A 308-nucleotide genomic window follows, 5' to 3' on the forward strand; every position below is an offset into this window, starting at 1 on the left:
ATTGTTTTCCAGTGCAGAGGTAACATTTTCCATGACAGACCATATGTTAGTCCATAAAGCAAGCCTTAATAAATTAAAAACATTGAAATACTGCAAAGCATCTTCTCAGATCATAATGTGATCAAATTAGAAATCAATAGTAAGATCAATGGAAAAGGAGTAAACACATGGAAACTGAACAGCACTCTCCTTAAGAAAGACTGAGTAACTATACATTCAATGCAATCCCAATCCAGATCCCATCAACATTCTTTAGGTATATGGAAAAAATGATCACTAACTTTATATGGAAAGGAAAGAGACCTCGG

The sequence above is a fragment of the Orycteropus afer genome, unplaced genomic scaffold (genome assembly GCF_000298275.1).
Source record: "Orycteropus afer afer isolate SDZICR_OR568_19922 unplaced genomic scaffold, OryAfe1.0 scaffold00308, whole genome shotgun sequence".
Lineage (NCBI taxonomy): Eukaryota > Metazoa > Chordata > Mammalia > Tubulidentata > Orycteropodidae > Orycteropus > Orycteropus afer.